Source organism: Trachymyrmex septentrionalis, unplaced genomic scaffold (genome assembly GCF_001594115.1).
Source record: "Trachymyrmex septentrionalis isolate Tsep2-gDNA-1 unplaced genomic scaffold, Tsep1.0 scaffold44, whole genome shotgun sequence".
NCBI lineage: Eukaryota > Metazoa > Arthropoda > Insecta > Hymenoptera > Formicidae > Trachymyrmex > Trachymyrmex septentrionalis.
In genome coordinates, this window is record NW_017305611.1 from 595,777 (window position 1) to 605,886 (window position 10,110).

At 27.1% G+C, this 10,110-nt stretch overlaps 1 protein-coding gene and 1 long non-coding RNA gene across 3 annotated transcripts in view; one reads left to right on the forward strand and one right to left on the reverse strand.

The window, feature by feature from the left end:
- Positions 1 to 298, forward strand: part of LOC108751341 (FMRFamide receptor) — a 53,824-nt gene extending 53,526 nt beyond the window's left edge. For both annotated transcript variants that reach the window (XM_018491452.1, XM_018491453.1), the window contains exon 7: positions 18 to 298. The gene's annotated coding sequence lies outside the window, so the exon portion shown is untranslated. The remainder of the gene's footprint in view (positions 1 to 17) is intronic.
- Positions 299 to 5,868: 5,570 nt separating this feature from the next.
- Positions 5,869 to 6,267, reverse strand: LOC108751375. The gene is made up of 2 exons (XR_001939480.1): positions 6,078 to 6,267; positions 5,869 to 5,974 (listed from the first exon to the last, which is right to left on the reverse strand). It is a non-coding gene; the product is annotated as an uncharacterized LOC108751375 (long non-coding RNA).
- Positions 6,268 to 10,110: the final 3,843 nt, after the last annotated feature.

The following is a 10,110-nucleotide window of genomic DNA, read 5'->3' on the forward strand; positions in this document are numbered from 1 at the left end:
CATTACACAATTGGAAGTTTGCCGAGTGTTTTTAATCAATGTTAAGAACTTTCACTCATTAAAAGTGAAAAGAGTAGAATGTGATAATTCCAATGCCAATGGACAACAAAATGTCAGTCTTTTTATATTTGTTATCTTGCCAGAAATCAACTGTGTCTCAATTGTTTGCCGAAATTTTTAGTTAGAACTGATAGAACAAGAAGAATGACATCTTTACGCTGTAATCTATGACTATTATATAATCACTCGCTACATTTTCTGATATATTATTTGATAAGTGATACAAAATGTTATTAAAATTAAAACATCCTATTGATATTTTTATTCCATTCAAAATGTCAAATATTAAAAGGATGTCAAAAAGGACCAAAGCGATGTAAAAGATAATCAACATTATCTAATATTTTCCCTAGATTATTTAAAATATCATCTAGTCGAAACTGAAGCAAGAAAACATTCGGAAGAAGCAAGACGAACAATAGATAGACCACTTTATACCGTAATAATAAACAATAAAACAACCAATATGATTATTCATTATTTTAATTTTTTAATCAAAATTTATATTTTTATTATTCAATTAAGAATTCTGTTGAGAATCTTAACCGGGCATTAAGACAATCTATATAAACCAAAAAGAATAGAATAAGAACGGAAATAGAAAAAGTATAATCAGCAAAATAATCGATATTATAACATTTCCTCTATATACGTCCTCGCAGTTACATTAACAATTCCAATGTCCAGAACGGATAGAGAAACATAAGAATAAGATGGGAACGATTCAGCACTGCATTGGACAATCGATATTATTGTACCTTTAGGAAAAGTTCAGTCCAATCCTCAAGCTCGAATGTTGTAATCCTGCGGGACGGCATAGCCGTCCGCCAACTTCGATATAAAAGAAAAGGATCGTTAAGAATAAGTTTTCGTATTTCCTGTCGTGAAAGAACTCAAAAAGGCCAAGTTTCTTGCAACGATGATCCTTAGAGTGATTTTCCGAAAGTACCATCTTGCTTCAAGACGATCTAGTCGAATGTTAAAGAAAGAAATAAACTATATATATATATAATCTTAATAAGACCGATATCACAATTCGTTCTTATTTTAGACTGTCTTAAGTAATGCCTTAAAATGCTAATACAATTTTGTGATTGACTTATGACATCTTAAACCTTCTAGTACTGGTGACATACCCGACTGTTCCTTTTACAATAGTTTATATGCAGCTATAAATTTTATATTATTAAAGATACATTTGCTTGTTACTGTTATATACCTTAATATCTGACGTTTCATTAAAAAAAAAAATGGATAAGGTATAATGAATTTTATATGTTCATATAATTTGTATACGATATTTTTACAAAATATCCAGTGCATATATATACATAACAAAATATATAGTAAACCGAAGGATTAAATATAAGAATCAATTGTGAATATCGGTCTTAATGTCGCCGATATCAATTTCCATTTTAAATATCTTAAGCGGTCACGCGATTACATTGATTCATTCATGCTTCCGTAATCACCGAACATGAATTTTCTTATTGTTCATAAAAGACGCAAAGCGATATTGGCTTAATAGATTATAATATAAATTAATGAATTAAATATAATTATTAAATTAAATAATCTAATAATTATATTTAATTCATTAATTATTGTATAATAAGAAATTTTCCCTTTTTGTGACAAAAAATGTCAAGTATCAAACAAAATATCCCATCAAAATTGATCTTGAATCCTTAAATTTGCAATGGAAATAATAATTAAAAAATAGAAATATGCATCACAGTTCCAAATATAAAATAATATATTTCCCTCACAATTGAAGAAAATTTGAAACTTTTTTGTTTTAAGAATCTTGAATTTTATCTTTCACAAACTTTTAAGTTTTAATATTAATTCAATATCTCGACAATTAAAAGATTGTATTAAATATCTAATAAATTTAAAGAATGTTGTGAATACATAAGTACATGTAAATATATTTAGAATAAGGATATATTTAGAATAAGGAGCCTCTCATAAGAAAACGAGAATCTCTATTAAATTTATAAAAACGATATTTCTCTCTCATAACATCAAATCTTATCTTACCTATTGACACAAAAGAAGTAAAAAGAATGATATGAACAATTTATAGCTATGTTTCACATCGAATGTAATAAAAATAGACTATTTATACTTTTGATAAGAATTTTAGAGTACGTGTCAGGAACATAATACGTATGGGGTTGAAAGAAAAGTTCTGCGGTATTTTAACTCAAAATTATATATACCACATATTCGTTAAAAATAATCAAAAATTTAAATTTAAAAAAAAGGGTTTCAAAAGCTTGAAATCTCTACTTTCGAATGGTTACTATATTTTTTGAATTTATGTAAGTTTTGTAATTTTTATACATATGAAACTACGAGCTGAATAAAAGAAAAATTTTTCTTCTCACTGTGTGAGTCTATCACGTATCAAAAAAAATTTGTGAAATTTTTCGACTATCTATATCGTGAAAGGGGAGTTTTCCTTACAAAATCGTTTTTTTTTTAATATTTCTACAATTTTTTGTTCCTGAGTTATTCGCGAGTTAAATAAAAAGGAGCATTCTGACTTTGATTGCTCATACCTACATTAAAAATCATCGTACTGCAATTAAAAAAATGATTCTTAAAGAATCTGAAATGTTGCTCTATCGAATAAATATCATGCTAATTTTTTTAATGTAAAATATATAGAAATTTGCGTTAAAAATGTGATATTATTATTCTTATAATCATTGCACAATGGAAAAAGAATAGTAATATCACATTTTTAACATAAATGTATTCTATTTTTTTTTAAATTAGCAATTACACCACTTGATAGAGTAACGTTTCAGCTTTAAAAATCTGTTTTATTAATTACGATACAACGATTTTTAACGGAGTTATGAGTAATCAAAAAATGTTCTTTTATTTAATCCACGTGTAATTTGGTAACAAAAAGTCATAGGAACATTTTTTAAAAACAAACTTTTAGGAAAAACTAAACTTTCACATCAGATAGTCGAACATTTCGCAACAAATATATTCTGTATATAATTTTAAGCTAACAAAATTCCGCAGAACTTTTTCTTCAACCCAATATTTTCTTAAGGTTTTATTTTATCTTCTCTGAACCATACAGATGTTCAAAAACAAAAAAAAATTAATCAATTAAAGGATAAGATTTCTTTTTATCTTATAAGATATTTTAATTTAGTAAAATCTTTTAATTTTCAGTCTTGAAATACTTTTAAATATACGTGCTTTATAGTAATCATTTTTATTTAATTTAAGTTTTCCGTTGTTTTAAATTTTAAAAGTATGTTCTATTTAAGTATTCTTTATATTTTATGAAAAAATTCAAAAACTTATGAATACAATAAAAAATCTTGTATGCCAGGTCAATAAAAAGCTATTAAGATCAGAAGGTAAACTTTACTCGAAAAATATTACACTCCTGCAGTGTTACCTTAAAAAAATGTTTAAAGTAATCTGCTAACTCTGACTGAGTAGGTTTCGCGAACTTCCGGCATGTCAGTCACGTACTAAGCTCTCCGAAGAAAATAAATCGAATTTCAAAGTCAGAAGAACCCAATAATGTGACATTTCCTCGGGGAGAACTTTTGTCCTGGCTATAGAGAATTCTGTAACTTGCATTCTTGGACTATTACTCTTTGAAACTTGCATACTGATCAACCCCAACTAACATTCGTCAACTGACGAAAAAAGATTGCCTATTATCATTATTGGAATCACAAGATCATTGCTGCTAATGCAATTTAAAAAAAAAACCTAATTGGAATAATAGATATGTAAATAATTTCATAATTTTTCGTATTTCTCAAGCATAGTTTGATATTCAGAGTGATTTAGATGGCTAATTCAATATAAGTAATGAAATATAAAATTAATTTCCAGTATGTTTCTTATAGTAAACTTACAGCATTTTTAAATCTTTATTTTCACACAAAACGAAAAATTGATATATATGTATACACGCGCGCGCGCGCGCACACACACACACACACACGTGTGTGTGTGTGTGTGTGTGTGTGTGTGTGTGTGTGTGTGTGTGTGTGTGTGTATACTGCGCATATTTTCTTTTATTCGTGTGTAGAGATTTAAAATAAAAAATGATATTTTAAGATAGAATGGAAAGAATGGATGCGCTGAGAAACGCCATAACTATAGTCAAATCAAAATGTACTCTTATTAACAATAATTATAAGTGTCTTTTAATCTAAATTTCACGAATAGCATGTAAAATAATATATTCATTGAAAAAAATGATGTTCATCTCATAAGAGCAAGCAAAAATATATAGATATATTTTAAAGAAAATCGTTAAAAAACTAGATATTAATATAAGAATTATAAATATATTTCTATCTACAAATTTACAAAATAGTATCTACTGACCTTTTTCTTCTATTGCAAAAATTATTTATTTATAGCTATATTTTTTATTTGATAAAACATCAATAAACATCAGCTAGTGATAAACTGTTTAATTCCTAATTTAGTTTTCGGATAATATGTATAAGATAAAAAATACTGTAAGTTTAAATTTAACGATTCCCGAACATATTCTTATCTGTAAGAAGAAGGGAAGAAATTAGATTTAAGTACAGAGGGAAACAAAACGCTCTCGTAATTATACGATAAAAGAGATTCGCCATTCTAGTCACAGAATTTCTATAATATTTGAGCTCATTATAAATATGTATACTCATGTATTTAATATATACAACGACATGTACATATGCTAAGCCCATCTTACTATTTATCATATCTTACTGCTGTCTCGACATTCTTGTAAATATGATAGGAATCATCAAATAATAGTGAACATTGACTAGAAAAAACAGTACTGACATTTGTCTATTTTTAATTAAAGAAGATGAAAGACATTAATGTAAAATTGATTCCAAAATTTGATTTAAAAATTATCAAAATACTTATATATTCTTATGTTTTTTCTTTATATATCTAATAATGTTTAATAAAATTAATGAAAATTGAAATATTTAGCACTTAAATAAAAAGTAAAATATATTTATAAATTTTCTTTATTGTGTAAAAGAACCATAATCCTCAAATTAAGCTTCTACTCCAGCCAATACTTCTATTCCATTATGCTGCCAAAGCATATCATATAAATATATTTTCATGTAACTCGCTAGTATAGCTCTCTTTATAATCTATAAGTTAGAAACATATTTCGCCACTCATGTAAACGTATATCCTCTTTATCATTCAATTATGCTTTAAATCAATTTTATTGTACATAAAATAAATTCGCACAATCAATGCAAGAGTTACATTTATTCAATCCCTCATAACATGATGTTAATTCATATAACACACTGAGGTTCCAACATGAAAAATGATTATTACAAAGTCTTTGCGCTTATAATATCAAGAATTAACTATGCAGTTTTTTAAAACATTAAACAAGGCATGACAGGAAATTACATTTTATAGAAGAAAAGAAGGATCAATAAAAAAATCACAGCTTTTAAAATATTACAAGAACAGAGTAAACATACAATAAGAAATATTCGATATGCGAAGAAGAATTAAATGTATTCTATTTAATAATCTCTCCTTTGCTAACATATTATTATTACGATTTCAATAAAATAAATAACAAACGTAAAATCAATTTCTTGATTAAACGCGATTATTAAATGACACATATGTTTTTAGCAAATAATTATCTGTGGTCATTAAACAGTTAGAGACTGACTGGAACAAGCACTAAGAATAAGATAAATTTGCGAAAAGATATTTCGACTACATTTATTTAAAGAATATTATGATACCGCACATGTATCGTTATTACATAATGCGACTGCAATTCTATAAGTTATGTCTTTTTAGTCTTTGATCTCACGAAGAAGTACAAGGCAATCACTCCTATACCAGCGTAAGTTGCAACCGTCACCTAGAAAATAAGACACTTGAAAATCCATTCGTATGTAAATAAAAAGACTTGTCGAGATCCTGGTCTACAAGCGACGTCAAAATTTTGAGGTTAAGTTACTTACATTCCTCCGACCATAATTTGTTTGACTATTAAAATGTTTTGCCAAGCCCGTAAGCTTTTGTTCGCCCTCGGCCATTGTTTCACGGTAGAAAATTCGATTTCAAACGTGAAAATTTAAATAAAAGATTGCAAAACGTCGTCGAGCCCCGAAATCGCTGTGCCTCGATTACAATCGTCTGCTGAGTGCTGGACGTCATGTTGAAGATATATCGAGATATCGAGAATAAAATCGCGAGATATCTATATCCTATCTTTGAAAGAAAAAACTTTTTACTGAGAACATCTATAAATATTACTCATTAAAAATCTAATTTCCAAATTTTGTTCAGCAATATTTTCAAAGCTTTTGAGATTTCTCATTAATTTGTGTTCTCCATGAGATAAATACATGGTGGAAGGGATAACATCTTACACCATGAATAAATATAAAATTATATTTAAATTATTTGTTGAATTTAGGGGTCTCATGAGGACCTTTGGGCAGTCGGGAGGATTGGACACTATCTTTAAAATCTTCCGACGTTAATAAAGTTTAGGAAAATGCCACTGTGACTATTTGTAGCTGTCATGATGGCAACACTGATAAGTGACATCACAGTGCAACGCGTGATAACGTTTGTGTACCTGTGCTGTTTTACAATTCGAATATCGAAAAGTAACTATTTTGTGTTTGTTTCTGTCTAATTCCATTATTATTACTTTGCATTTATACAAAATTATATTGTGACAATAAAAGGTGGGTGTTTTACTTATAACGTGAGCTAATTTTCGGACGTGTTTCTTTAAGCTAAAAAAACTTGAACGATCATTTATTTAACAATGTAGTGGTTGAGAGCTTTGGCCATTAGTTGGTTAGGGAGATTCGAGCATGCCCAAACCTAGGTCTGTCGCGTTGCTTGCACTTTTTGCACTCAATATCTTTGCTTTCTTTTCTTCAACGCCCGAATATATACTTATCTATTTTAAATGCAGAAGTTTTTGAAGATTTCAAGCAACGCTAACAGACCGCTAAGTTTAACGTGAGAAGCTCTCTATGTTTCAGTCACTGTCATAATTTTTGGTTTTTATTCACAGGATTACCATGCCATTTAAATATAAAAAGAAAACAGATCGTCGTAATATATCTGTAGATATTATACGAAAAATGTTCAAGCCTTCCGCACGTAGGGAGGGATGGGCACTTTTCCTATTTTTCATTTTTTATTATTTTCCATCATAGTCTTAGCTCTGGCCTAAACTTTAAATGCAAATCTATAGCTAAGAACATAAGTTATATAAAATATAATCTTGGTATTTTCTTTATAATTGCATTTTATTTAAAATTTTCCTAAAAAGTGCCAAGTACTATATACGTTCTCCCCTACTATATAGGTTCGGTTATTTGTGTCCTGGATTAATTTTCATCACTTTTGCAAGTATATATAAATTATTAAACAATTTTTATACATATTTTGACACCTTTAGAAAGTATTTGTACAGTTATATATTCATAACAAATTGCAGATAAATTATTATAACTAAATATAATTAACAAAATAAGAAAAATGCACTGTTTTATATAAAAATGTAAAATTCTAGAATAAAAATGTTTAAAAGAAAAATATAGTTCATATCTTAAAATTGATATTTCAAACTACAAACAAAAACTAGATCAGCTGTCCAAAAAGTTTAATTATTGAGTAACCTAAAAATAATATTTTCTTAATATACGTGAATGGCCATAAATTGAAGATATATTACACTTACATTTTAAACAATGCATTTTATTATTGCTATTGTGTTAAAAAAACTTATAATTTATTAAGGAAATGTTCTTTATAACATTACAGACAACATAATATATATTACTGACAACATTTAGCACAAGGGTACCAAAAATTGTGTTTATTAATGTTGTTCTAAGATTAAATTCTTTTTTTAATAATTCGCGAAATATTCCCTCAATACAACCGAGAATTGGTTGAAAATAAAGGAAAAAAATAAAAAATTTTTTATTACAAAAAATATACACTCTGTATACACGTTGGATCAGTTGTAATCCAGAGGTGAACTCAGAATTATGCCAGTTAAAGGGTACGCACGAATTGAGGCCAGCAATGCACAAAACTTGTTCTCTAGATGCCAAACTTTCTTTAGAAATAAAAAAGCCCGATATTTGACCAAATGCTCATAGTATTTCAAAGAAAAGAAATGCGCAGAACGAATGGCCCAAAGGTGTGAATTACAGGTTAATAGTAACAAGTGTATTTTCATTTAAAAATAGACCTATAAGTATCTATGTATTTTCATTTTAAAATATATCTATAAAAAAATATCTATATATTACAAATATATTTTTTTCTATTTGTACAAGTATATTTTTTAAAGCCTAGAAGTATATATAAACTTCGAAGACACTTTAAATTTCAACTTTCGAAGATTTGTATTCTTTCTAAGCATCGAATCTTCGAAGGTAACAACTCCAGTTTGGACCCTTATTTTAGTATTACAGGAAGAAACATAAGTTATTTTAACTTTTAAGCAGGTTGTGTTATATATATTTTATTTAAGTATTACGTAAGAAGATATACACACACGCGCTTGCGCTCTGTTTTCCAAATTTACTGGCAGTATTAAAAATGTATAATGCACGTAATATGAACTATAAATTTTCAATACTAACAGTAAATTTTGGAACACAATCAAAATACGATTACATTTTAAGATCTCCATTTTAAATCATTTTAAGACTATATGATAATATACTTATTTCTTCTTCCCTTTTAAATTAATAATTAGATTCTTTATGTTTATAAATCTAAATTATCAATATTTTGTCATTAAAAGTGCATGAGAAACTTGTACATGTACATATTACATGAATTAAAAGTGACCTATTTCTTTGTAAAATTTTCGTTTTGATAGCAATACTGTATTATTCAGTAGCGTTTTAGGATTACATTATAAGAAAGTAGCTCGATGTAAATTTTAATAAATTTTAATATTTTTTCATTCGTTAAAAAAAAAAGAACATTTAATAAAAACCTTCTCGGGAAATACTCGGAATATTTGTTATAAGTGATAATCACGGATCTTTTTTTACAAAATATATTTTAATATGTGTTTTAACATAAAATATATTCTGGCATTTTATGCTTATTTATATATCTTATGTCATCATGTAAAAATTACAAAAATATGTATATTATTACTTAGTACAAAAATACTTTTGAATTACTTATACTATACTTAATTAGATAGCAACAAAGGTGATTTATTTAAGTAAAGCATTATGTACGCTGTACTATCAAAAATAATAATAGAACAAATAAAAATACAATGAACTAAATGTACAACTGAGAACAAGAATGTCTGTTCTAGTCAGGTGAGATTAAACTGTCTTTGCACTGAGTCTTTTCATATAATTCAATGATTAACCAATTACTAAAAAGAAAGTATAGCCCAAAAAAAAACTCGCAAATCTACTCACGATATCTAAATCAAGTCATTTCTGTTCACTGCTGGTACATTTAGTATACTTTTTTATACACACTACTACCATATCACTATTAACACTATTACAATTTAAAATACAGAGAACTCAGAGTAAAGACCATTACACGTATAAAAATTTTGATCGTAATCGTAAGGCTGTAAACAAATCGGTCAATCACAGTCAAGCATTTGAAAACATAAGATCGCAATTTTGATTGTGATTAGTAAAATTGCTTGACACCTTATAATTTGATTCACTAAAATTTTTGTAGGTATGATGACCTTAAATAAACATAAATATCACCTGTGTTCGTATTATATAAAAAAAAATATAAGTAAAACTTATATATTTGTACACTATTACATATTATAGTTACTTACAATAGTAATTTCTTATCAAAAAGAATCTTAATAGTGGTAATATTATTTGGATTGATAGCAATAATTGCATTAAATATTTATAACAAGTTATGAAATCACGAGATTCATTCACTCATCAGAGCAAAATAACAAATATTTATATATATATATATATATATATATGTGTATATATATATATT